This window comes from Eumetopias jubatus, unplaced genomic scaffold (assembly GCF_037043125.1).
Source record: "Eumetopias jubatus isolate StellerSeaLion01/CBP00866 unplaced genomic scaffold, mEumJub1_p1.0 scaffold_8, whole genome shotgun sequence".
Taxonomy (NCBI): domain Eukaryota; kingdom Metazoa; phylum Chordata; class Mammalia; order Carnivora; family Otariidae; genus Eumetopias; species Eumetopias jubatus.
In genome coordinates this window covers 136287484-136315239 of record NW_028274814.1, presented here as the reverse complement: position 1 = coordinate 136315239, position 27756 = coordinate 136287484, and the positions used below count along the sequence as shown (strand labels likewise).

Sequence of the window (27756 nt, the reverse complement as noted above, 5' to 3'; positions counted from 1 at the left end):
TTTCTCCTTGTTTCCGAGACTGCACTATTACCCTTTTACTTTTAGAATTAGTATTTAAGTAATAACTTGATTTTATTTTATTTTTTTTAAAGATTTATTTATTTATTTGTAAGAGAGAGAATGAGAGAGAGAGAAAGAGAGAGCACATGAGAGGGGGGAGGGTCAGAGGAGAAGCAGACTCCCTGCTGAGCAAGGAGCCCGATGCGGGACTCGATCCCGGGACTCCAGGATCATGACCTGAGCCGAAGGCAGTCGCTTAACCAACTGAGCCACCCAGGCGCCCAGTAATAACTTGATTTTAGAATGAAAATAAATATATATAAAAACAGCTTGGTTGTGTAGGCACTTGCAGTTTACCAGAACTTTCCCATGGCTTGCATTTTGTTTCCAAAGCAGCCGTGTTGGTTGGCTTCCCTCTTGTTCAGAGGAGAAGAAGAGGGAGGACTGGAGGGTTGGTGGTTTTGCCTGAGGCGAGCTGGTCAGGACCCCACACTGGCTTCCACCCTAATTTGGGCTCAGTGGGGCCTCTGCTGGCGCCTGCAGGCAGCCTTTAACATACAGAATAGCCGAGTGTTTTGAAGTTTCCTGTTCAACTGAATGAAATTTATAAGTGATGCCCAAACCATGCTTTGTGAACATTTTCATATTTTAAATTATGTTTGTGTTCCATTGTGCCCAATTATGTTGTCGCCAACTGAGCGTGCCAAGTCTGTGAGTTGTGGTCTTCGGAGGAACCACAGAGCAGGCTCTGCCCCCTGCGCGGACCTCCAAGGCCGCTCTTAGTGGGTTTTGTAGCTGACTGGTTGCTGGATGATGGAGGCTGGCCTGCCTGGGTGCTGTTTAGCTTGGACATGACAGTGTTTTAATTAAGGAAGCAATTGTGGTGTCTGTACCAGCAAATGCATCATCAGCTGAGGGGTCTGGGCAGGCTCCAGTGAGGAGGACTGTGACAGCGGGGGTCGGTCAGGGGCGGGGGTCACCGTCTGGGACAGGACCCTGGGTTCTGGGGTTTCTGAGGGATCATATAAGAAGCTTTACATTCCTACTCATTTCATTCTTGTAACAAGATAGCTTTAACTCCGTTTTCCACATGAGTAAGTCAGAGCTCTGAGAGATGAAGTGACCCTCACAGGGCCATCATCAGAGCTGGCCTTCCACTTGACTCTGTAGCCGCATTCTTTTTTCTTTTTTTTTAATAAGCTCTATGCCCAACCTGGGGCTTGAACTCATGACCCTGAGATCAAGCGATGCACACTCTACCAGCTGAGCCATCCAGGCACCCTTGAAGCCCCACTCTTGCCATTTATCCTGCTGCCTTGAATAAGTGGATTCTGAGTCATTCGCCCTCATAATCTTCCCTCCCCACCTCTCAGAAACAGAAAAGAGGCAAGTTACGTGGTCTCTTGTTTTAAGATGGGATCTACGCCCGCCACTAACTTGGTTCAGATAACCTGAGTTTGTAGCAATTTACACAGCAGGAAGATAGGGGCAGAAAAGGGAGAGGCTTCTCCACAGCCCCGCTGCTAGGTGTGTGATTAGGGTGGTGGCCGTCACCCACCCGTCAGTCGTCTATGCGGCTGCTGTCTACCTGTCCATCTGCTGCCCCTGTCCTGTTCCTGACTGGGAGAGCGGAGGGCAGCATGCCTGGGGATTCCAGAGCTCCTGGCTTAGGTGTGCCCTTTCCTCACCTTCCACTGGCTGTATTATTATTGTTATTTTTTTAAAGATTTTATTTATTTATTTGGCAGAGAGATACAGAGAGAGAACAAGTAGGCAGAGAGGCAGGCAGAGGGAAAGGGAGAAGCAGGCTCCCTGCCAAGCAGGGAGCCCGACATGGGGCTCGATCCCAGGACCCGGGGATCATGACCTGAGCCGAAGGCAGCCGCCTAACCGACTGAGCCGCCCAGGCGCCCCTCCACTGGCTGTATTTTGAAAGGTGTCATAGGCTGTTCAAAAGCAGCGAGTTGAAAGAGAAGAAATGGTGTTTCTGTAGAGCATTCATTTTGCACTATGTAAAATTGTGAAAGATCTTCACATTTTGTTGACTTTGTGATATCAAATGAAGATCAGTTGTTGAGGTAAATTAGAGCAGATGGTGGTTTTTATGCTTGTGATAATTGTCAAAAGGCTTTTTCCTCTCATTCTTGTCTTTTAGTTTTATTTATTTTTTTATTTTTTGTTCTTTTAAATATTGAAGGTGCAACATAGAAAATAGAATTTTCTGAATAAAGAACTCTTTTTTGTTTTACCTTCCACAGGCCTGAGGTTTTTAATGTACCTTAGAAGGAGTAGCTGCCACCTACTAGCTGCCTACTTTGTCCCAGGCTTCAGAAGAGGCAAGAGGAGCATCGCATTGCCTCTGTCTACCTCTGAGGTTCCTGGTTTGAATGCAAGGACACTTGAAGGTAGTGAGATCGTGTGCCTAGTCCAAGGTCGTTCAGGTTGTCAATAGAACAGTGGCTCTGAAGCCCACATTGACCACACGTGCCTGCTTCTTTTTCACTAATGTTTCTCTGTTAGGATTGTATTAGTCAGATCCACTTAAGTATTTTATAAGATATTTTCTGGGTTTTTACTGTTTCTTTAACAAGACTTTTAATGATTGCATAATCCTGTGGATGTAATGAGATTACACCATTTCCCTACTGCTGGCTCTTTTAGGTAATTTCCAACTTTTTTTGCTATTGTAGATGAATTTGTAGTTTACAGTTTTATTTTCCTTTTTTCATTTGTGTGATTAGTTCCTGGGACTAAGTTATCAGAAATAGAAATCCTGGATTAAAGGATATGAGCATCTTAGAGTATTTTGAATGCCGCCTCTGTTGTTTGTGGGTTTATTTTTCTGATCTTTATGGGTGAAAGTATTGAGGGGATTCTTTCTCTTTAAGATGCCTTGGCCTCTGGGACTTCCAAGTATCTGTGAGATAAGACACTTTCGTGAGGTTTTCTTAAATGAGTCACATTTCCTTTCTAGGTTTCTGGATATCATTTTACTTGACTTAGATGCTTTCCTTTCATAAGCAAGAAACAGTCTTTGAAAAAGTCTTTATACTGTATTTATAATCACCCGAGCTAGTGTTCTGCATTCCCAAGGTTGTAAATGTGGTTGCCTGCCTTCCTCAGCCCAGTGGTCCTGATACTCGGAACCACAGCATCTCTTCGAACTTGTTCTTTTCTTTTCCTCATTTACAGTGTGCATATTGGGAAGGACTCTGCCAGATTGTTGCTGCCAGGGTCATTGGTACAGCAGGACAGCCTGGGGATCAAGTGATCCTGCAGATTTTACCTTGTGTAGCTTCTAGATGCCGCTCTCACAGATGTTCCTGGCTCCGTTAATTGGTAGAGACCAGCATCTCAGAGAATGTTCTGGGAGGTTTATAATGTCGGTGTGCTTACTCTCCTTGTTTTTGTGTTTGTTTTTCTGTTGGGAAGTTGCTGTGTCCTTCCCTGCCCTTCACAGCGTGCCTTCGCCGTGGGCTGGCTGGCTGGCTGGCTTTTTCATCGTCCACTGTCCCTTTTGTACCCACCCTCAGACTGAGCAGGATCCTGTTTTCCTGGTGGCTCCTTTTCCAGGGTCTGCAAAAGAAAACATGAGGGATGAGGAGGGGCTCAGGTGGGGAGGAGTGCTAGGCCTCAGGGCCTGAGCTCTCGCCCTCCAGTCCCCCCTGGACTCCCGCTGGGCCTCCATCACATCCCCCCATCTCCCCCATCTCCGGGGTGGCCAGGGCTTGCTTCCCTTTAGTTCTCTGGCCCCTGGGGGACAAAAACTCTTTTCTTGGTTCCTCTTATCCTAGCTAAGAAAGGCTGACGTCCACAACAAAACAAAAGACCTTACTACACGCTAAGGTAGAAATAAGAGGAAATGATCACAAACAACACAGAGTGTTGCCTCTCAGACACAAGTGGGTTTTTGCTGCGGGCACTGCATGGCTAGCCTAACCTCCTTGGCTGGGCTTGGTGCTGCCTCGATTCCTGCTGCCCCTCCCCACTCGTGTTTATTCTGTCAGTAAACCCACATTTTAGACTCCTGCTTTGCTCTGTGCTTGGCCTTCTGTGGGTTTGTATCACAAGTATGGAAATTGTACTTTGCCCTGGTTTCCACAGATGCGAAAGTGTGCCTAGTTTGGCTGTTGCCTAGCAACTGGCTGAGCCTTTGGTTGTGTGTGTGGTGAAGGCTCTGGCAGGGGCTGGAAGGCTCGGGCATCGTTGTAACTTCTTAGCCAAGCTGAATGGTTACTACCAAGCCTCAGAGGTACACGCTCTTCGCTTCCCTTTGTCTTTTCCACACTTCCTGTTCTATTTCCCGAGAAATGTCTGCTCAGCTGCCCTGACTGGGTGCATGGCATGGCATGGGGCTACTTAATTTCAGGACAGGCTCTTTGGTAACTGACCTTGAGGCATGATTACTTAGCAGTCTTTGACATAAACTTTATTCAGGGTTCAATAGGGTGCAGGTTGTTGCCCCACCTGAACTGGTTTTTTTACTTCATCATTATCCTCATGATGTTTAAAAATTTAATATTTATGGAGGCTTATTTGGTGGCAGGTGCCCTACTTTTCAGTGCATGATTACATTTATCCTTATGACAGCTTTGTTTTGCAGGTGGGAAGCTGGGCTTCAGTTACGGGGCAGGCGTCATAGGTAGGCTGGGGGTGTGTGTGTGTTCCATCAGTGAGCAGCTTGGGGTTGTGGAATTCAGCAAGCTAGCCCTGAGGGCATCATCAGAAATGCCAACAGAAAATTAAGTGTGCCCATTTTGTCCTGGACACCTCCCTTTTCTGATTGGTTCCCTTAGCAGTCAGAAATGTAATCTTTGCCTGACTGTCACATTAAATTGCCTTCCTCAAGGATGGAAACATGAGTGGAGCCTGCTTTCAGGCCCCTACATGGTAGACAGTGTAGACACTTGAAGTTACCAAATATATATGTATTTACTGTTAGCAAAATTGCATAATCTCTCATCCTTGGTCCCAAACAGTTGCCTTGTGAGTGGCATTTGAAATGCACATTATTTAGTATTTGACTTATGGAGGAGGAGATTTGTGGTGCCTGGGTGGCTCAGATGGTTAAGTGTCTGCCTTTGGCTCAGGTCATGATCTCAGGGTCCTGGGCTTGAGCCCTGAGTCGGGGCTCCCGGCTCAGCCGGGAGTCTGCCTCTCTCTCCCCCTCTGCCTCTCTTCCTGTTCATGCGCGTGCGCGCTTGCTCTCTGTATCTCTCTGTCTCAAATGAATAAATAAAATCGTAAAAAAAAAAAGAGGAGGCGATTTATATGCACACTGGTTTTTTCCACATCAGACAGTTGTTTTCTTATTTTAACTTTTAAGGCACTGCCCAATGGACAGAGTAGGTTGCTTTTAAAGTTTGTATCCTCTGTAGTGGGTGGAATGGAATAGCATCTGTGGTCTTGCCTCAGCCCCTGACATAACAGAATCATTATTCTGACTGGAAGTTTGCAAGCTGCCATCCTCTTGGCATCAACAGCTGCTAGTTCCTTAAATATTTACATTTAATAACTTCATAGCTCTGCTTCCTTCTCAGGCTTGCCACAACTTCATGCCAAACACAGAACTGCACCTTTAGAGTTATTTTGAAACATGACTACATGCCAGGGTTAAGTTTCTCTGCAGCCAACTCACATTGTGGAGGAACAGTCGGATGGGGTTCCGCTTCGTGCTAACTCAACATTGCAGTGTCCAGTTATTCTTCCTGGTTAGTTGGGTCTGGAGCAGCCCCGAGTCTGGGAGAGGGAAGTCATCCCTTTGTCTGTGTGCCCAAGGGACGACTGTTGGAAGTCAAGTCCTGAGGGAGTCGGGGAGGCATTCTGAAAAGTTTCCAGTCTAAAGGGGTGAGGCAGAGTTGGAGGAGTTTAGATTTGAAGTCCAATAAGATGGTGGTTGGGGAAGTGGCGGGGGTGGGCGGGGTGGTTGAAGAGAGAATATGTAGGATTTTTGAGTCTGGGGGAAGCAGCTATATGGCTTCTTATCCTGGCTGGGAGGCTGTGGCTGGGGGTGGGGGGCAGATGCTCAGGGGCTGCAGTGGACCCACAAACCTTGTCCTAGACTGGGCACATGGGACTCCTCCCTGGGGCCCACTTCCAATGTGATTCTCCCTACAGGGTGAGGAATCTGAAAGGCCGAGGGTTGTGCCTACCTGGAACCCGTGCCTCCCCTCCCAGACCTTGTGTGGAGACAGAGACCCTGGAATTCCCCCTAGCCCACTTGTAAGAACTGTGTAGGCCTCTTCCCTGGCTGGGTCCACCTGAAGGAGGACTGTGCCTCCGTGTACCCACACTTAAACCTGAGGGGTGACCACATGGTAGTATATGCGTGGAAGGAGCTTGGGTGTGCAGGCTAGAGTGTTCCCGTGATCCCATGTGGGGATCTTGTGGTACAGGGCACTGCTCTGGCTTCATTGTATATTTGGTTTCTTGAAGTAACAGAGTCCATGCTTACTTATTGAGTGTGTTTGGCCTTGCCATCTTTGCTGCTCATGGCACCCTGCAGAGCTTGGAGGGCTCCCTCCCTATTTGATAGCTGGGGTTTGGGGAGGTGTTGTCCCGTTCTCAGCTGTTCTTACCACTAAACCAGCCACACGTGGTGAGGATCACTTGTACTGCTCCCATTTTATCTAAAGTCTTCTAGGGTTTGGCTAATTGAGATCTTTTGGATTTTGTTAACATTCTGGTACAATAGCAGAAGATTCCAGTCTATATCGTGGTCTTTTTTAGAGCTCTTATATTTCCACTTTAGCTCAATGGACTTTAGCCTGGAAGATTCCCCAGTGAACAGTTTTCCTTGCCGCAAAACACAGATACTCTGGCTTTGGGGTAAATAGCTCTTCTAGAAACAAGGCATTTCACTTCTTCGGCAGCACTCTAGGAACGTTTTGGGGCACATGCTTCTTGTGTCTTCTTGTCCTCCGGGAGCGGAGGACACGTTGTCTTGGGTCACTGCCACAGTTGCAGTGTCCCACCGTACACGTGATCTTCCCCAGTGCTGCTGGAGCTGGGGTGATTTCCCTCCAGGAGCAGTTGCCAGGTTGGAGATGGAGATGAGCCAGGGAACTGTCTGAGGATTGTGCAGCCTTTAGTATCCCTAGCCCAGTGGGTCACAAAAGCTGGTCTGAAATGGTGTTGTCACCAACGTGAGAAAAAGAAGGACTGTGTTTTTATATGTTAAGATTAGCAATTACCTTTTCTTGGGAAGGCCTCCCTTTTAGTATAAAATTGTGGCCATTCTGTCTTACAGTTTTAAAATGTCCTTTTCATGTTGGTGAAAAGAACTGGTAGTTTTTAAAGAGTATTCTTACTTGACAAAATAAAAAGTAAGCAGTTTATGTTATTCTCCCAAATTTTAATTTTTTAAATTTTAAGTAGGTTCCACATCCAACATGGGGCTTGAACTCATGACCCGGAGATCAAGAGTCGCATTCTCTACCCACTGACCCAGCCAGGTATCCCTACTCCTCCCAAATCTAAATAGTTTTATTGAGTATAATTAAAAAGCAATAAGTTGCATGTGTTTAAAGTTTACAATATCATAAATTTTGACACATGAATACACCCATTAAACCATCACCACGATCAAGATGATGAACCTATCCATCAGCCCCAAAAGTTTTTCTGAGCTATTTTAGTCCTTTCTGCCTGCCCCTTGCCACTCCTGGGCACCTGCTGGTCTGCTTTCCGTCCTTGTACACTAGTTTGTATTTCCTAGAATTTTACAGAAATGGAATCCTACAATAGGTACTTGCTTAAGTCTGGTTTCTTTTTTTTTTTTAAAGATTTTTTTTTTAAATTTATTTATTCATGAGAGAGAGAAGCAGAGGGAGAAGCAGGCTCCCAAGGAGCAGGGAGCCCGATGCGGGACTCGATCCCAGGACCTCGGGATCATGACCCGAGCCGAAGGCAGACGCTTAACCATCTGAGCCACCCAGGCGCCCTAAGTCTGGTTTCTTTCAGCAAAATTATTTTGAGATTCACCCATGTTGTGGCATCTATCAGTATTTCATTCTTTTTTAATCTAGTGTGTGGTTTTGCCACAGTTTGTTCACTCATTCACCTGCTGATGGACATTAGGGCTGTTCGTGATTTGGGTCTATTACAAGTAGAGTTTCAGTGAACATTTGTGTACAAGTCTTTGTATATCCATAAGCTTTCATTTCTCTTGGGTAAATACTAGAGTGGAATGGCTGGATGGTATGGTAATGTTTAACTTAACTGTTTAAGACAACGCCAAGCTGTTTTGTGTTTCTAAAGTGCTATACCATGTCAGACTCGCACCAGCAGTGTGTGGGAGTTCCAGTTCTTGAGTGTCCTCACCAACACTTGCTATGGTCTGTCTTTAATTTTTGCCATTCTGGTAGGTCTGTAGTGATGTCTCATTGTGGTTTTAATTTGCATTTCCCTAATGACTAATGATATTGACCATCTTTTCATATGCTTGTTTGGTGTTTGTATACCTTCCTTGGTGAAGTAGCTATTCAGATCATTTGCCCATTTAAAAAGTTGGTTTGCTTATTTTATTACTTTTTAGATTTCTTTATTCTGGATACAAGTCCTTTATCAAATATGTGATTTGAAAATGTTTTCTCCCTGTGTGTAGCTTGTCTTTTCATTCTCTTAACAGTGTCTTTTGAAGAGCAGAAGTTGAAACAATTTGATGAAGTCTGTTCTACGGTTTGTATCTTTTTGGTTGGTGTCATAGTTAAAATCTTTGCCTAATCCAGGGTCACACATATTTTCTTATATTTTCTGTAGTTTTTTAGTTTCAGGTTTTAATTTTGTTCTTTGATCCACCTAGAGTTATTTTTTGTGTATGGTTTATATTTTCACATGTGAATAAATAATCCTGTTGTTTCAGCACTATTTTTTGAAAAGTCCCCCAAATTTTGGGGGAAAATTTTTAGTTAGTGAAATCCAAAGGTCTGGGAATTGTGGTTCTAGACACACAGATCTCCTCCCTTTTGTGACTGTTTATAGTTCTTCTCACCCTCTCACAGCCTTGCTTTTTCTTCATTTCACTTGTGACTTAAGCCCCTTGACAGCAGAGCCCTCTCACGGGGGGTTGGGTGTGAGAGGGACTGGGAGAAGTGTGCTGCGGGGGGTGGGGTCTCCTGTGGTCTCCTCCTCTGTTCTGGGTTTTCCAGAGCCCTGGGCACAGAGCCTTGAAGGACTTCCTGGTGGGTAGGTTCCGGGCAGTGTCTCATGTGTAGAGGTGATTGTGGAGGCCTGCCGGCTATAAAATGATGAGGGGACAGTAAAGCCTCTGTGCCTGGGTGGATGAGGTGGGGCCCAGCCTAGAGATGTGGGAAGGCGAATGGGGCCATTCACCATCTGCGTGGGCTGGCAACGATGTGAGCTGCCTCAGACTGAGGGCCCTCTCGGCCCAGCTTTATGACTGTGTGTGCAAGGGCTGGGGTGCTCTTTTTTCTTTTCCATTCAGTCCCAAAGGGGTCCGAGCAGCCTTCTCCTTTGTACTGATATGCAGCAGCTTCACAAGTGGCCAGAAAGTCTTCTTTGTCTGCTTTTTGACCTGTGTGCGGCTATCTTGTGTACTGCTGGTACTTCTGGAGCTACTGGTACTAGCACTGCTTATGCCATCACCAGCACCCAAGAGCAATGGAGCGAAATCTTGGGCTCTGGGTCCTTTGTGTGTATTACCCATGTAATCCTTACAACAGCCCTCTGGGGGGCTACGGCCCATTTTACAGATGAGGAAAGAGGCACAGAGCAGGTGACCAGATGTAAGAGGTCTTTGGGCCATGCTTATCAGTACGTTACTGAATGTTGGAGGAGGGATTTGGTTTAACATTTTTCATTAACTCTTTTCAACCAAAATAGGAAGGGTGATTTATGTTGTTCTTCTGAGTCTTCATTACCTATCAGCAGTGGGAGCAGTTGGGCTGCTGTTTGGCCAGATTAAAATTCTTTTAGTGGCTCCCTGTTGCCATCACAATAAAGTCCAAGCTTGTGATCTGGCCCCTGCTGACCCTTTCAGCCTATCCCTTGCCACACTGAATTTCGTGTGTTTCTCCCTTTCCACAGATCCTGTTACCTCTGCTGCAAATGCCCTTTCTTCCGTCTTTGCCTGCTGAACTCCTACTCATCCTTCAAAACTCAGCACTCACTACTTTTACAGCCCCCCATCCCAATCCTGGTCCTGCAGAGTACAAGGCCCTTACCCGTCCCAGTGCATCTCATATATGGTATGATTGACTTGACTGACTGCTGGCTGGTCTGCTGGGCCAGGAGCTCGGTGAGGTGGAGGCAGGCTCTGCCTTTTATATTGGAATCCACAGTTCTTTGGTCTGTGCTGGCATGTAATCGCCAGGTAGACATTTGTGGGATGAACGAGTGTGGCGTGAGTAATATGTGGACCCTCAGTTTTCAGGGTTGCCTTTAATGGGGGAAGTTACATGGACCGACTGCAGAAATTAGGTATATTTAAAAAGCATCACTCAGTGATTCCTTTAAATCCTGAGGCAGGCTTACATAGATTTTTTTTTTCCTCTTTGAGAATAAGTTTTTTTTTAATTTTTAAAAAATATTTTTTTATTTGACAGAGAGAGACACAGTGAGAGAGGGAACACAAGCAGGGGGAGTGGGAGAGGGAAAAGCAGGCTCCCTGCTGAGCAGGGTGCTAGACGTGGGACTCGATCCCATGAGCCGAAGGCAGACCCTTACCGACTGAGCTATCAGTCGCCCCCAGAATAAGTTTTCTGTTGCATTAAACATACTATTTCTTTGACTGTCTTTTTTTTTTTTTTTAAAGATTTTATTTATTTAATAGAGAGAGACAGAGAGAGAGGGAACACAAGCAGGGGGAGTGGGAGAGGGAGAAGCAGGCTTCCCGCTGAGCAGGGAGCCCGATGCGGGGCTCGATCCCAGGACCCCGGGATCATGACCTGAGCCGAAGGCAGTTGCTTAACCAACTGAGCCACCCAGGCGCCCCTCTTTGACTGTCTTTTAGATCATGGATTTAAATTTGTGCATTTTTTTTCCAAATGTGTGTAATGGCATGATTTTTATGGCAAGCTCAATAAATAATTTGAATTTTTGAAAATGTTTCTTTGGAGCTGTGGAGCCAACATGGATTAAGTGTAGTGTGGTGTCTCTTTTTGAAAGAGAAGGAAGTTTGATGAGAAACATTAACTGTGTTAGTACAGAGAGCTATTTAGAAATGTTTTGCTGCATTTCGGTGTAGTCCACATGCCACGACTACGTGCGTTTACTCCTGAACTGCTGCTGTCCTAGGAGCAGTTAGACTTCTGGCCAGTGGGCCCTGAGGCTGGACTCGTAGGGGTTGGTGAGATAGGAACCTTTGAATTAAATTTTCAGTTCATTGCAGAATGTATTTTCCCCTTGAGTTACTAGGAGGCAGGATTCCTCAAACTCATTTGTCTACTTTTTTATTTTTGGGGGGGGGCAGTGGACGGAGGTAAGGGAAATAGAAGGTTAGGTTATATCTTTATGAAAATGAGTTCAAGTTTTATTTGGCTGTGGTCCACTCCTGTTCTTGGCACGTGCCTGACTTTTTTTTTTTTTTTTTAAGATTTTATTTATTTATTTGACAGGGAGAGACAAAGCGAGAGAGGGAACACAAGCTGGGGAGAGTGGGAGAGGGAGAAGCAGGCTTCCTGCTGAGTAGGGAGCCCGATGCGGGGCTCGATTCCAGGACCCTGGGATCATGACCTGAGCCGAAGGCAGTCGCTTAACGACTGAGCCACCCAGGCGCCCCAACGTGCCTGACTTCTGAACATGGCACTGGGGGTGGGGGGGGTGGTTATCTGTTGTTCCTGAACTCAGAGTGGGTGGTCTTGAACCATATGGTGGGTGGCCAGGGAGGTCCGTGAGGGGAAAGCTGGCTGTATTTAGGGGTATCATCTAGGGGCTTGAGATAGCATCTTTCTCTGTGGAGAGCTAGCCCGCCCCTATGATACCAGTAGTAGTCGTGGTGCAGCACCTACCACGTGGCAGGTACTTCACCTGCATTCCATTCAACTCTCACTTAGTGCTTCAAGGCCAATACTGTTAGCTCCTTTTTACATATAAGGGAAACAGAGCTCCAGAGAGGAAAAGCTATGGGTTCGTGGTCCCGTAGCTAGTGAAGCGCAGAGCCGGGATTGAAAGCCAGTCTGTCTTGGTCTTTCACCTATGCTGGGGGCTTGGTAGATGTGCCACACTCTTGAGCTCCTTGGCATAGACCCCTCTGGGTCTGTAGTGAGGATAGCTGGGGATATGGGCACGTGGCCTCTGCTCACACATAGTTCCACGTTGGGGTGTCAGTGGTGATACGTGTCCTGTGTTCATCTGATGCTGTGAAGTACATGGCTCTGACCTGGGCTGTGGGGGCTGAGGCAGGGGTAGACTTGCCGACACTCCCCAGCCATGGGGCCTTCATGAACGTGTGGTGTGAATGGGCAGTTGAGGTGCAGGATCTGAGATGCCATGGGAGTGGGAGCGAGTGGCCTTGCGGGGTAGCGCGGCAGAAAGGGGGACTGGGTGCCAAGGTCGCTCTTTTCCAGTTCGTTGAGCTGCATTGATGCTGCCCTTGATTTATACTTGTGGATATTTCAGCTAGGTGGCCACTGCTTTTTCCTAAATAGCTGGGATGTCTGCCAGGCTTGCTGACCACTTCTGTGGCTGAGCTTTGTGGCTTACAACAGCGGCATCGTTTTGCTTAGTTTGGATCGCTTTTCCTTTTCCATTGGGCAAGTTCTCTTTTGCTAGCTATTATTTCCTTCTTCTAAATCTCCCAGTGGAGCTCCTGGTCTTCTTTTCATGTCTCTCTTTTGTCAGATACTTATTTTTCTGTATTAATTCTGGGAAAAGGGAAATTGGCTTGGGGTGGCTTGATCAAGATTACAGAGCAAGATAATCATTGATTTTGAAATGACAGCCCCAACCTCCTGGCTCTGGGCATTTGCAGTGAGCCAGACCCCAAGGCTCAGTCAAGATGACCTCGATGTGTCCTTTGCGCTGGTCTTGCAGTCTTGGAGACAGGCAGTCAGCAGCTCTCTATGTACCCTTAGTGGACAGGTCAGTCCTGCGTTCCTGTGGCGAGGTGGGGCATGGTGGGGATGGGGGTAGGGGTGAGGGTGGGGGTGGAATTGCTTCAAGTGGAGATAGGGCTGTGGAGCCTGGGGCGGGAATCTGGGTTTGCTCAGTGAATCTAGGGTGGGGGTAGGGTGGTGGCACTTCCCAGATTACAAGGGTTTTTTTTTTTTTCCCCCCCAATTTGACTCTTCCTCCAGAATATGATGTGGTGCAGAGGCAGACACAGGTTAAAATCAGCTGAAGCTGAATGGCAGGGGTGTCGGGGTGTGTGTGTGTTTCATTGTGCTCATTTGTTTATGTTTGCGAGTGTTTCAAAACCAGGTGGACCCTTCTGAGGGGTTGGCTGAGGGCTGGTGGATGGTGTGCCTGGTTGGGGGTGCTGGTTAGTAAAGGGGGACCCTGATGAGCTCCAGAACTGGGTCTGGATGTGGTCAGGGTTGGGAGAGGAGACCAAGAGTTAGCACCATGGAGCCTCCAAATGCACCCATCTTCAGGCCCTAATGGGTGGAGTGTGGAGCCCATAGAAGTAGCTGTGGGGGTGAGCATCCTGTTCTGAGAGGTGTGCTGCTGAAAGAGGAGAGGGCTTCTCTCTGGTCATGTTGTTCCCACACACTTCCTGATTTCATTATTTATAGGAAGTAGCCGGCTTTCCTGATTTTTGATTACTTTAACAAACCAACATATATCCATTTTTAGGATTTAATTTAGAATAAGGAAAATGAAGTATTGGCCCCACTTCTGTTTTCCAACTACACCCCCCCCCCCCCCCCCCGCTTTTTTTGGGCAAGCAGTTGCCTCTTTTGGAGTAGGCCATCATAACCACTTGGCTTCACACTCTCATCATCATTAACTTGGTGGCATTGTTGATGTGCCAAGGGGAGAAGACCTGTGTCTCTGTAACGGAGAGGTGTTCAGCCTTTCCCCAGGTTGTAACAGTCAAATTAGGCCACATTTTTGCAACCTCTTGGCACAGGTGAGGTAAGAGACATTTAATTTCCATTTCCTTCTCGTTAACTTTGCTCCTTATTCCCGGATGCCCTGAAGCACTGAGTAAAGGGAGTGGTTTTTCCACTTGGAGCCATCTTTGCATCGGGTGGAGCTACCCAGCTGTCCCGGCTCAGCCATCTTGCTTTTGTCCCTGGCGGGTGAGTTCTCCCTGCATCCCCAGATTCAGTTTGGGGAGATGGCCTCGCGCAAGTTGGGAGCAGAGTTTTCTTAGGCAAACATTGACATTACAGTACCTTCAGGGAAGCCTGGGGCTTTTCTTTCAGATTGGAAATTGTTCTGAATTAGATACTTTTATTAATTTGTCCTGGTCTTTTTAAACAAATTACATAGCTGTTCTGTTTTCATTGGTGGTAGGAAGAATGTTTTTAATGCTTTGCTAAGTGCTGTGCCCCATAGGCTGTGCATGCCTCCTCCAGCCGAGTCTTCTAGTTTATTTCCCGTGAGGCAGCACTGTCCCTAGTATTTGACATGACACCTGACCAGTGGTCACTTGGCATTTGTGTCATGAGACTGGGACAGGCCACCAGTCAGCTAACTGAAGAGGCTGGATAAAGCAGGAATCATACAAAACAATACATAATGTAGGCGTTTTATTTTTAACTTAAAAAAAAACAGTGTATCTCATGTGCCAATCTTTTACTGACCTTTTCTTTTACTTTGAATCTGTGGATCAGAATTATCCCTTGTTTTCTTTTTTTTTTTTTTAAGATTTTATTTATTTATTTGAGAGAGAGACATAATGAGAGATAGCAGGAGAGGGAAGAGGGTCAGAGGGAGAAGCAGACTCCCTGCCGAGCAGGGAGCCCGATGCGGGACTGGATCCCGGGACTCCAGGATCATGACCTGAGCCGAAGGCAGTCGCTTAACCAACTGAGCCACCCAGGCGCCCTATCCCTTGTTTTCTTGCATAGACCACACCCATAATCTGTTGTCTTCGTATTCAGGTTTTGCTTGAAGAGGATTGAGAACGAATACGATGGGTGAAGCAACTTGAGTTGCTAAATTCTAGATTTTTACAAATTTTCACCCAGTCCTTTATACTTGTGTTACCTGTCTCACCCACACCTGTAATTTATTTAGGGTTTCTAATTTTCATAGAAACAACTGTGCAGTTATTTCACGGGTTTATATAGTTAAGTGTGTGTGCATACATGTACTCATGACTATATATGTATATCCATATATACTTATTTTTACACATATTTATTTATAGGTATAATTGGCATAAATAGGTTTGGGGATGTTAACTTTAAAGATTAAAAACTCCCAGTTATTTTACCAACAAAAGATGGGTTTATTCAGGAATAAGAGAATTGCAATTCGGGACAAACGAGCTTTGGCAAAATCATAGGCAAGTCCAGGAATGAAGGAAAGGTAAGCTTTTTTTTAAGGAGAAAGGGGTAAACTGGGAAGGTTGTTACAAATTAGAAGTCCACTGAAGTAACGTGGGAGTTGGAAGTATGGTGGTTTTTCATTGGCTGAGCCCTTGACTGAGGGATGAGGAAAGCATCTCTTCCTCCCACTGGAGTAGTAGAGTAGTATTCGTACAAGGTCAAATCTGTGCAAGGTCAAGTCCATCTCTGAGAGGTAGGGCTTGGGAAGTCCCCCTGCCAAAACTTCCCAGCTCCATTTTAGTGAGCTATCTCGTTAATAATTTTCACAGGGACAAACACTTGTTTAGCACATTGGGCAGCATATGGGTCTCTTTGCCAGGTGCAGTTGATATGCCAAGGGGGTCCTTTAGTAAATTAGATAGGGATTCTGCTCCCAGGAAGCTTCTAGCCTAGTGGGGTCCATGTCTGTATTTCAGTGACTTAAACACAAGTTAAAAAGTGGCAGATGCAGGGGCGCCTGGGTGGCTCAGTCGGTTAAGCGTCTGCCTTCGGCCCAAGTCATGATCCCAGGGTCCTGGGATCGAGCCCTGCATCGGGCTCCCTGCCCAGTGGAGAGCCTGCTTCTCCCTCTCCCTCTGCTGCCTCTCTGCCTGCTTGTGCACGCTCTCTCTCTTTGTCCAAAAAAAGAAAAAAAAAAAAAGGTGGCAGATGCATTCTGAGAAAGGTGTACTCTCAGCAGGAAGAGATCAGAGATTTCATGGAGAAGTAGGTATTTGACCTGGGCTAATCATTTCTTTCTGTATTTAGTTGAATATTTTTCTCTAAATAGAGATTTAAACAGATGTAACTATCATTGGGTCTTGGGAAGTGGTCAGAAAATCTAAAGTAGTTTTGAAGTTTCTGTGTCTCAAACCTTTGTAAAGGGGCACAGGCTGTTTCTCCTAAGTGACAAAACTTTGTAACACCTCTGTGCTGTGCTTTGGGGAATTGGTCAAGAGGTATGGTGTTCCTTTCAGTCAGGAAACAATGTATACCAGTCACGGTTGGTTCAGTGGTCCTAAGCTAACCTCACAGACGGAAAAGGAGCCAGGGGGAGGGTTGATTGTCTCCAAGGGGCAGAGGGATTTCCCAAAGCTCAGTTGGAATGCTGTTGCCAGAAGGAGACGTGGGTGCTGGGCAAGGAGCAGCCTGTTTGGAAATGCATTGTGGGGTGCCCCGTGAAATGGGATAATACATTAACCAAGCGCCAGGATGCTTCCAGGATGCAAAGACACTTTCGTGTGTGTCTCACATGAGTTCATCCGAACTTCTATAGGCTAAAAAGTATAGCACATCATCCATAGGAACTCAAGAAATACTGTAATATGTAGGAGTTCAAGACATGTTTCCAGACTGCCTCACAAAACTTACTGTTGGTAGGAGAGGTGAAGGCTTCTTGATTGCCCCTTTTGTGGGTGGGTGAATTCAAGTGAGGAGAAACAGAGTCATCTGGATGCAGGGAGCCCAGCTTTGCAGTCATCAGCCTGATAGAAGGTGGACTCTTGGCTCTGCCACCAACCTGATGCGGACCTTATGCCCTTCTTTTGTTGTGTGTCAACGAAAGCTGTTGTAATATTCTTTATTAGATTTCTCAAAGTTACCGGTTATGCCTTTGTTACTCTATGTTCATGCCAAGTGCAACAAGAAGACGTAAACATATGGAGATGGTAGTAAACTTCCAGTCCCAACACTGTTGAGATAAACCAGCACTGATCTGGTGCAGCAGAGCCTTTCACAACTTTCTCTAGGCTCTCACAGGCATCAGTGCATGTTTTAATAAAAGTGAGAACATACTGTAGGCACCACTCAGCAACTGGCTCTTCTCACTTCCCTTAGTTTACTCTGAGAACAAAGATCTAACAGAGTGCGCTGTGTGTTGTAGGTGTTTATTGTTGAATGAGTGAGTACTGCGCTCTGGATGTCTCCACCTGTCAGTGATGTTTGGTAGTTAGGCCAGATTGAATTGCTTCAGCTTTTTTGTAGGATATAATTACACCAACAGTGTGCGAGTTGTGTGCCTTTGCTGGGCATTCCCAGTGGCACTAGACATTGTGTTTTGCTAATCTGATGGGTGAAAATAGTATCCCATTGTTATATTTTCCTGAGTACCGGTGAGGCTGAGCAACATTACACATATTTATTAGCCATTTGTATTTCTTCTGGGAGTTCTTTATCTATATTTCTTTTCCATTTTTTTTCTTTTATTGGATTTTCTTTACAGTTTTTAGGAGCTCTTGTATATTGGGCTATAAATCCTTTGTTGTATGTATTGCAAATATGTCCCTCTGGCTATTGTTTCTATAATTTGTTTTTATTTTGTTTAGATGTCTTTTCTTATAAAGTTTAAAGATTTTTTATGTAGTCATATATGTCTGTCTCTTTACAGTGGTTAGATTTCCTGTTCCTTTAATGGTCTAGAGAAGACTATAGACCAATTTCCTGCGTGTGTGTGTGTGCGCGCGCACGCACATGTATATTTATATTTACGTGCAGCATTTCTAAGTATATTTCTAAATTTATTTCTAAATAGAACAGTTATTTGAATATAGTGGTGTATTAAAAGATTACAGAGGGGAGCTGGGCAGGGGGATAGTGAAATAAAGGGGATGTGTGGTACACTTATTGTGATGAGCACTGAGAAATGTATAGAATTGTTGAATCATTGTATTGTGCACCTGAAACTGATTTAATAGTGTATGTTATACTTGAATTAAAAAGAAAAGATTTACGACCAAGTAAGGTTTGTTCCAAAGTACAGGGATATTCTCACAGGAGGTATGTCAGCTGGAGAAAACTCTGACTCGGGGCTTAAGAGTATGGCGTGTTCCAGGGGCGCCTGGGTGGCTCAGATCATGATCCCAGGGTCCTGGGATTGAGTTCCGCATCGGGCTCCCTGCTAGGCGGGGAGCCTGTTTCTCCTCTGCCTTTGCCTCTCTCTCTGACTCTCATGAATAAATAAAAACATTAAAAAAAAAAAAAAAGCATGGCGTGTTCCAGTCCTGATGTCTGCTCACTCTCTGACTTTGGCTGAATTATTTAAATGTCCTGAACTTCAGTGTCATCTGTAAAATTAGCAGGACAAGAATAGTACCATCATAGAGGTTTGATGTAAGGACTGAACGTGGGATAATATATGCAAAGTGATTAGAGCAGGGCTTGGTGCATAGTATAAGTGCTCATTTAAAGTTAGGCTTAATAGGGGCACCTGGGTGGCTCAGTCGTTAAGCGTCTGCCTTCAGCTCAGGTCATGATCCCAGGGTCCTGGGATCGAGCCCCGCATCGGGCTCCCTGCTCCGCGGGAAGCCTGCTTCTCCCTCTCCCACTCCCCCTACTTGTGTTTCTCTCTCTCTCTCTCTCTCTCTCTCTCTCTGTGTCAAATAAATAAATAACATCTTGAAAAAAAAAATAACTTCACAATGTCAAGATAATTTAAAAAAAAAATAAAGTTAGGCTTAATAATTCAGTACATAACATTAAAAAGAAAACCTATGTTGACTATATCAGCAGATGTTTAAAAGGCATATAATAAAAACCAGCAGCTAATCCTAATAAAAATCTAAGTAAGATGGTCATAGAAGGAATCTACATAAATACGGAAGTATTTTCCGGAACCCAACAGCAAGCACGTTAAGTCGTCATTCCATTAAGCTCCAGCTTGACAGGGAGGCGTGCACGCATCACTGTTCCTCCACATCTGTGAACCCCCAGATGATCCTGTGGATGTGACAGGCTCATGGCGAAGGGGCCAGAGGAGTGGCTTTGGCAGTGTCTGCCCAGTCTGAGCTGATCCTGCCCCTCTCTCCTATCTGGAGCTTGTGCCCACCTGTCCCTGAGGACCTCCTACGGGCCTTTCCCCACCAGGTGTGGCTCCTGGCCTCACCCTGCAGGAACCAGGAACGAATTCCTGGGGTTGGGCGAGGAAGAGGATTGTTACTGTAACGAGCCAGCTCCCCAGGGCCCAGGGAGCAGTAGTAGGGCAAGTACTGGGAACCAGGTGTGGCATCTAGAGTGCTGAGGGCCAGCTGCAGGCATGGGTAGCCTGGCAAGTACCCATGGTTCTGTTCCTCTTTCTGTGAGGAATCAGCCCAGCCATCATTTCCAACCTCTCCCTTCTTCCACATGCCACATAAGTGGACCAGTGTTCTTGAAATGGGGTAGGGGGTGGGGGGGAGAAGGCCTGAATGCTCTGAACTCTGGAGGGCTTCAGGTCAGAGTGCAGCTCCTAGACTGGCCGGGAAGGCCTTTAGGGGTTGGGGGGTTTGGGGTCTCAGCATTTGGCTTTGGCCTGATATTTGTTGGACACCTGTGTTTCTCTCCTGTGTCTGTCTTATGGCACTTGTCTGGTCTACCTCTAGTTTTTTTTTTTTTTTTTTAATATTTTATTTATTTATTTGAGAGAGAGAGAATGAGAGATAGAGAGCACGAGAGGGAAGAGGGTCAGAGGGAGAAGCAGACTCCCCGCTGAGCAGGGAGCCCGATGCGGGACTCGATCCCGGGACTCCAGGATCATGACCTGAGCCGAAGGCAGTCGCTTAACCAACTGAGCCACCCAGGCGCCCCTACCTCTAGTTTTGAAATGTGTTATTAGACAATTTAAAGTTCATGTAAAGCAACAGGTGATGGGGCGCTTGGGTGGCTCAGGTGGTTAAGCAACTGCCTTCGGCTCAGGTCATGATCCTGGAGTCCCGGGATCGAGTCCCTGCTCAGCAGGGAGTCTGCTTCTCCCTCTGACTCTCCTCCCTCTCATGCTCTCTGTCTCTCATTCTCTCTCTCAAATAAATAAATAAAATCTTTAAAAAAAAAATTTAAAACAACAGGTGATGGATGTGTAAGTTTTGAAGCATAATAATAAAGACCTTGAAGCCAGCCTCCCAGCTTGGGAATTTAACCATCCTGCACCACAGGAAAGCTCCTAGGAGGCATTTCCTGCCAGTGGGTAAAGGTGTTCCGGGATATTTTATCATTCCCTCATTATCTTGCTTTTTTAAAAAAAGAATAGTGGGGCACCTGGGTGGCTCGTTGGTTAAGCATTCAGCTCTTGATTTTGGCTCAGGTCATGATCTCAGGGTCCTGGGATTGAGCCTCGTGGTGGGCTCTGCGCTCAGTGCGGAGTCTTCTTGAGGATTCTCTCTTCCTCTGCCCCTCCCCCTGCTTGCATTTTCTCCCTCTCTCTTTCAAATCTTAAAAACAAACCAAAACAAACAAAAAAATTAAAGGGGCCCCTGGGTGGCTCAGTTGGTTAAGTGTCTGCCTTCAGCTTGGGTCATGATCCCAGAGTCCTGGGATCGAGCCCCACAACGGCCTCCCTGCTCAGCAGGAAGCCTCCTTCTCCCTCTCCCTCTGCCTGCCACTCCCCCGCTAGTGCACACTCTTTCTCTGTGTGTCAAATGAATGAAAAAAATCTTTTTTTTTTTTTTTTTAAAGATTTTATTTATTTATTTGACAGAGACACAGTGAAAGAGGGAACACAAGCAGGGAGAGTGGGAGAGGAAGAAGCAGGCTCCCCGCTGAGCAGGGAGCCCCATGCGGGCCTCGATCCTAGGACCCTGGGATCATGACCTGAGCCGAAGGCAGACGCTTAATGACTGAGCCACCCAGGCACCCCGAATAAAAAAAAAAATCTTAAAAAAATTTTTTTAAAGTTATATATGTATAAATAACATATTCACTTCTTGTTTATGAGCTTTGTAAAAAGGAATCATAAGTAATCTGCATAGTCATTTTTACTGCTGAATAGTATTCCATTGTGTGCATTGTGTTAGTCAGGATTCTCCAGAGAAACAGAACCAATAGAATGTGCATATCTCTAGAAAGAGAAGGAATTGGCTCACGTGGTTATGCAGACTGACAAGCCCAAATCTATAGTCTGGGCCAGCAGGCCCAAGACCTAGCAGAGACTGTGGTACAGCTCCAGGACCCTCCAAAGGCTGGCAGGTAGAGGATTCCCTCTTATTGGGGGAGGGTTTTTTTGTTTTTTGTTTTATTCTGTTCCTATCTTCAGCTGATTAGATTGTGGCCCTCCTACATTGTGGAAGGCAATCTACTGATTAAAATGCTAATCTTGGGGCATCTGGGTGGCTCAGTTGGTTGTGTCCAACTCTTGGTTTCAGCTCAGGTCATGATGATCTCAGGATCATGAGATTGAGCCCTGTCTTGGGCTCTGTGCTCCGCGGGGAGTCTGCTTGTCCCTCTCCCTCTGCTTCTCCCCCTGCTTTTTCTCTCTTCCCCCCCCCAGTAAAAAAATAAAATAAGATAAAATGTTAATCTTACTCAAAAACGCCCTTGCAGAAACACCCGGAGTAGTGTTTGATCAAATACCTGGGCACTTTGTGACCCAATTAAATTGACACGTAAAATTAATCACATGGATAAACATCCTCTCCCAAACTGACTGTTGTCACACTTTTTTTTTTAAATTATTTTTTATTTTTATTTAACATTCATTTGAGAGCGAGAGAGCATGCTCATGGGGAGGGACAGAGGAAGAGGGAGAAAGAATCCCAAGCAGACTCCCGTGCTCAGCACTGGACCCTGAGATCATGACCTGAGCCTAAATCAAGAGTCAGATGCTTAATGGACTGAACCACCCAGGGGCCTCTATTGTCATGCTTATTAATTGTACCCATCTAGGAGCTGTCAAATGTTCCTTTCATTCTGGCCTTAATTTACCTCTCCCTGGTTACTGATGAGGATGAGCATCTTTTCATATGGGTGTTAGCAATTCACGGGTTCTCTTTGGTGACACGTCCGATGAGTCTTTTCCTGTACTTTTCTTGGGTTGTCTGTACGTCTGTGGCCGTACTACCCTGAACGCGCCCAAACTCGTCTGTATTTTTCTTGTTGATTTGTGTTGGTTCTTCATACTGCATAGAAGCCAGTTTGCTGGTTCTGTGAGATACAGATATCACTTCCTACCTTGTCCATGTGTTTCTACTGTCATCGTGCTATCTTTTGTTAAACATTTTTAATTTCGGTGCAGTTCACTATTATTAATCTTCTCTTTAATGATCGGTATTTTTAATGATTTTTTAAAGAAGATTTTATCTATTTATTTGCCAGAGAGAGAGCATGCGTGCACAAGCATGGGGAGCAGCAGGCAGAGGGAGAAGCAGGCTCCCCGCTGAGCAAGGAGCCCGATACGGGGCTCGATCCCAGGGCCCTGGGATCATGACCCGAGCTGAAGGCAGATGCTTAACTGACTGAGCCACCCAGATGTCCCTTTTAATGACTTTTTAAAGGAAATCCTGGGGGCACCTGGGTGGCTCAGTCCGTTAAGTGTTGGACTCTTGGTTTCGGTTCAGGTCGGGTGATCTCGGTCCTGGGATCAAGCCCCACATCGGACTCCAAGCTCAGCATGGAGTCTGCTTTAGATTCTCTCTCTCTTTCTCCCTCTCCCTCTGCCCCTCCTGCTCGTGCTATCTCTTTCTCTCAAATAAATAAAATCTTGAAGAAAAGATAAAGGGAATCCTTCCTTGTCTTGAGGTCATAAAGATATACTTTGTTTTCTTTTAACCACTTTAAAGTTTTACTTTTCACATTAAGCCTTAGTCTGTCTGAAGTTGATTTTTGTAATTGATTTTTGCATGAAGTAGGAATCCAATTTTATTTTCTTCCGTTTGTATGACTGGTTGAATCTGTATCACTACTGAGAGGCCCCGCTGTGCCTTGGGACACCACCTCTGTCATAGAGGAGTTTAGAAATATGTGTGGATCCGTTTCTTTGCTTTTTTTTGTTGTTGTTGTTGTTAAATTTTACTTTTCTTTGCACTAAAGTATGCATAATATAAAATTTACCATTTTAACCATTTTAAATTATGCAGTTCTGTGGCATTAAGTACATTTACACTGCTGTGCAATCACCACCACAATCCATCTCCAGAACTTTTTCATCTTCCCAACCTGAATCTCTGTCCCCATTAAACAACTCCCCATTCCTCTCTACCTCTTCTAGCCCTGTGGGTCTGTTTCCGGTCTGTACCTGATCAACATATCACTACTAGAGGCGACCCTCCCTTCTTCCATTCTGACTTATTTATTTTATTTTAAAGATTTATTTATTTATTTATTTCAGAGAGAGAACAAGTGGGGGAGGCAGAGGGAGATGGAGAGAGAATGTCAAGCAGACTCCATGCTGAGTGTAGAGCCCAACTCAGGGCTTGATCCCAGGACCCCAAGATCGTGACCTGATCCAAAACCAAGAGTCGGATGCTCAACTGACTGAGCCACCCAGGCGTCCCCATTCTGCCTCTTAATAAAAGTATTTTGGTTTTAATTTCCTTATGAGTGAACCACAAGGATGGACAGAGACTCTCTAAGTGGATCTCTGTATCCCTTAAAATTAGCATTTTATGGTGAGCATGTGATGAGAGCTTAACAAATGCTAATAATTGAGTACTGGTATTGGGTTTTGAATGAGTTAGTAAGTTAAACTCACTCAGGTTCGGACCTGTGAGAGTGATACAAGAGTGTCAGAATAGGAAGAGATACCCCCTTCATAACAGGCATGGAGGTTATGGCGGAGTGTAGTAGCCAAGTGGATTTGCTGACTCTCCCTCACCCACCTTCTGGTACAGCCTCCTTGAAGGTCAGCTGGGTCTGCAGAACAGATATGTTTGCTCCAGATGGCTGCCTTGCATTGGTCTGCAGTGGAGAGAGAAGGAAAAGAGGCCTAATTTCCATTGCTTATGATCTTTTTTTTTTTCCTTTTTGCTTTGTTCTTGAAGTATAGCTGATGTACAGTGTTATATTAGTTTCAGGTGCACACATAGGGATTTGACAGTTTTACACATTATGCAGTGCTCACCAGGATAAGTGTAGTCACCATCTGTCACCATACAATGTTATAACAGTATTAAATTGACTATATTGCCTATGCTGTATTTTTAGGTCTGTGACTTATTTATTTTATAACTGGAAGTTTGTACCTTTTTAAATATTTTTATTTATTTTAGAGAGCATGGCGGGAAAGGGCAGAGGGAGAGGGGGAGAGGGTCTCAAGCCCGCTGCACTGAATGTGGAGCCCATTGAGCCCATCGCGGGGTTCGATCCCAGGACCCTGAGATCATGATCTGAGCCAAAACCAAGAGCAGGATGCTTAATGGACTGAGCCACCCAGGCGCCCCAGAAGTTTGTACCTCTTAATGTCCTTCACCTGTTTTGCCCATCCCTGCACCTATCTCCCTTCTGGCAACCACCAGTTCTCAGAGTCTATGAATCTATTTCTATTTTTTGTTTTGTTTTTTAGATTCCACATATAAGTGAAATCATATGGTATTTGTCTTTCTCTGACTTATTTCACTTAGCATAATGCTCTCTGGGTCCATCCATGTTCTTCTTTTTTTTTTTTTTTTAAAGATTTACTTATTTGCGAGAGAGAATGAGAGCGAGCACGAGAGGGAAGAGGGTCAGAAGGAGAAGCAGACTCCCTGCTGAGCAGGGAGCCCGATGCGGGACTTGATCCCGGGACTCCAGGATCATGACCTGAGCTGAAGGCATTCGCCTAACCAACTGAGCCACTGAGGCGCCCTCCATCCATGTTCTTGCAAATGGCAAAATCTCATTCTTTTTTATGGCTGTGATATTCCTGTGTGTGTGTGTGTGTCTAGATACAGATACGTACATATATCACATCTTTCTTACCTGTTCATGTATTGATGGACACTTGGATTGCTTCCATATCTTGGCTATTGTAAATAATGCTGCAATAAACATAGGGGTGCATGTATCTTTTTGATTTAGTGTTTTCGTTTTCTTGGGTAAATACCCAGCAGTGGAATTATTGAATCACATAATGTGTCTATTTTTAATATTTGGAGGAACCCTCATACCATTTCCCACAGTGGTTACACCAGTTTACATTCCTACCAACAGTGCACGAGCGTTCCTTTTTCACTGCATCCTCGCCGACACCTGTTTCTTGTTCTTTTGATTTTAGCCCTTCTGACAGGTGTGTGATATCGCACAGTGATTTTTATTTGCATGTCTCTGATGGTTAGTGATGTTGAACATCTTTTCATGTGTCTGTTGGCCATCTGTATGTCTTATTTGGACAAATGTCCTATTCAGTCCTCTGCTCATTTTTAATTTAATTAATTAATTGGTGGTGTGTAAGTTCTTTATTTTGGATATTGACCCCTTTCCAGATCTATCACTTGCAAATATCTTCTTCCATTCAGTAGGTTGCCTTTCTGCTTTGTTGATGGTTTTTGTTTTTTGTTTTTCCCTTGCCATGCAGGAGCTTTTTATTTTGGGGTAGTCCCAATAGTTTATTTTTCCTTTTGTTTCCCTTGCCTGAGGAGACAGATCCATAAATATGATGCTAAGGCTGATAGCCAAGAGTTTACTGCCTATGTTTTCTTTTAGGAGTTCTATGGTTCAGTTCTCATATTTAGGTCTTTAATCCATTTGGATTTATTTTTGTGTATTGTGTAAGAAAGTGGTCCATGTAGCTGTCCAGTTTTCCCGACACCATTTATTGAAGAGACTGTCTTTTCCCCATTGGATATTCTTGCCTCCTTTGTCAAGGATTAACTGACCATATAAGTGTGGGTTTATTTCTGGGCTCTTTATTCTGTTCCATTGATCTGTTTGTTTTTGTGCCGGTTCCATACTGTTTTGATTACCACAGCTTTGCAGTGTATCTTAAAACCTGGGATTGTGATGCCTCCAGCTTTGTTCTTGCTTATGATGTTTTAATGATGATCTCCACCCAGGGGCGCTTGGGTGGCTCAGTTAGTTAAGCGACTGCCTTCGGCTTAGGTCATGATCCCAGGGTCCTAGGATGGAGCCCTGCTTCAAGCTCCCTGCTCTGCAGGAGTCTGCTTCTCCCTCTCCCTCTGCTCTCTCCTCCCTGCCTCTCCCCACCCCCTCCCGCCCTGCTTGTGCTAGCTCTCTCTCTTTCAAGTGAATAAATAAAATCTTTAAAAAAAATGATGATCTCCGCCCAGACAAGAAGCCTGTGTTTGACACTTCCTAGAGTGCCCTCCAGGAAGAGCACTCTACTATTTTTTCCTGGGGAGGAGTTAGGCATTGTGTTAACAGACCAGGAGAATCGAGAGAAAAACCCTTCCGGGGCGCCTGGGTTGCCCAGTCTGTTAAGCATCTGACTCTTGATTTTGGCTCAGGTCATGATTTCAAGTGATCTCAGGGTCATGAGATCAAGCCCCGCATCCAGCTCTGTGCTGGGCATGAAGCCTGCTTAAGATCCACCCCCCCCCCCATCACCATGCTCGCTCACTTGCTCTCTCTCTCTCTCAGAAAAAGAAAAGAAAATCCTTCCTCATGGAAATCAGTGGAGAGGTAGATGGAATACAAATAAAATTCATATTCGATTAATAGATGAGTATGTTGCATGTGGTACCTGTCATCTGGTGCTCATGGGAAAGAGCTGTGGGGGGGTGGACAATAAAGGCGCTGGCTCCTTGGTGGAATTGGCTTTTTGTTCTCTTATACCTAGGTCTTAGTGGGCCAGATGGAGGGCAACCAGAAGGGGAGTGGATAGAGAGATTTGGAGGCAAGGAGACTTAGATTTTGGGACAAGATGGGCTGTCAGGTATCAGACCAGGTGTTTTGTCTTATTTAATCCTCTCAGCAAGCTGAGAGGTGGGAGGTGCTGGTCCTCTCTTTACAGTTGAGCAACCCACCCCCCTGGGCATCTGGGGTAGGCTGCTATGCCTGGCACTGGTGTGGGGCTTGCCAAACCTGGTGAGCCCGGGCACACGGCCCGAGAGCTTGCCCTTGAAGTCTGAACTATTGAATGTGTAAAGTCCAAGGCGTATTTGGAGAGTTTCTAATTCAATAAAACATTTAAAAAATGAATGGAAAAAGCATATGTGGCCTTTTTCCTCAATGTGAAGTTGAAGAGCGAAGCCTCAGTGGAAGGCTGTCGGTCAGTGGCACTATTGTACAGATTCCTGGTTGCATAATTCAGAGCACTGGGGAAGTTTTGACCTGAGTTTTGCAAGACATTCTTCAATTACTGGATAAATAGAAGTAATGAAGCTGCTCATCAGCGGGAAGCATGGCAGATTCTGTCGTTTTCAAACTGTTGTTTCGGAGAACAAATACAACTTTTTTTTAATTCTCTCTTTTTTTTTTAAAGGATTGCTTCAAAAAAATCACTGCTGGTTTTCTCTCTTTGTCTTTCAGTAATTTTGTTGCAGGGCATTTGGGCAGGAATATTTCACATAAATTCTTCCTTGAGCTGACCTTCAGGTGCAAGACGTTTGCTCAGGTGCCCAGGCAGACAGCTGGCTGCTCTGACTCTAGCCATAGAAGTTTTCTTAAATCCCGTTCAGAATGAATTAAATCTGCACAT

At 45.4% G+C, this 27756-nt stretch overlaps 1 protein-coding gene across 3 annotated transcripts in view; it reads left to right on the top strand.

Moving 5' to 3' along the window:
- The window catches only part of PACSIN2 (protein kinase C and casein kinase substrate in neurons 2), a 132331-nt gene that overhangs the window by 8011 nt on the left and 96564 nt on the right, over positions 1-27756 (top strand). The window contains exon 2 of one of the 3 annotated variants that reach the window (XM_028115316.2): positions 2259-2405. The exons of the other annotated variants lie outside the window; for them this stretch is intronic. The gene's annotated coding sequence lies outside the window, so the exon portion shown is untranslated. The remainder of the gene's footprint in view (positions 1-2258; positions 2406-27756) is intronic. 3 annotated transcript variants of the gene reach the window in all.